This window comes from Arachis ipaensis, chromosome B04 (genome assembly GCF_000816755.2).
Source record: "Arachis ipaensis cultivar K30076 chromosome B04, Araip1.1, whole genome shotgun sequence".
In the NCBI taxonomy this organism is placed as follows: Eukaryota; Viridiplantae; Streptophyta; class Magnoliopsida; order Fabales; family Fabaceae; genus Arachis; species Arachis ipaensis.
In genome coordinates, this window is record NC_029788.2 from 41844496 (window position 1) to 41845174 (window position 679).

The window sequence follows — 679 nt, forward strand, 5'->3', positions numbered from 1 at the left end:
AGCAAAAAGCCAATAACCCTTAAAACCAAAAGGCAAGGGCAAATAAAAAGGATCCCAAGGCTTTGAGCATCAGTGGATAGGAGGGCCTAAAGGAATAAAATCCTGGTCTAAGCGGCTAAACCAAGCTGTCCCTACCATGTGCTTGTGGCGTGTAGGTGTCAAGTGAAAACTTGAGACTGAGCGGTTAAAGTCAAGACCCAAAGCAAAAAGAGAGTGTGCTTAAGAACCCTGGCTACCTCTAATTGGGGACTTTAGCAAAGCTGAGTCACAATCTGAAAAGGTTCACCCAATTATGTGTCTGTGGCATTTATGTATCCGGTGGTAATACTGGAAAACAAAGTGCTTAGGGCCACGACCAAAACTCATAAAGAAGCTGTGTTCAAGAATGATCATACTGAACTAGGAGAATCAATGACACTATCTGAACTCTGAGTTCCTATAGATGCCAATCATTCTGAACCTCCATGGATAAAGTGAGATGCCAAAACTATTCAAGAGCCAAAAAGCTATAAGTCCCGCTCATATGATTGAAGGTATGTTTCATTGATAGTTTGGAATTTGTAGTATATTTTTTATCCTTTATCCTATTTGATTTTTAGTTGCTTGGGGACAAGCAACAATTTAAGTTTGGTGTTGTGATGAGCGGATAATTTATACGCCATTGTTTTTTGTTTTTAGT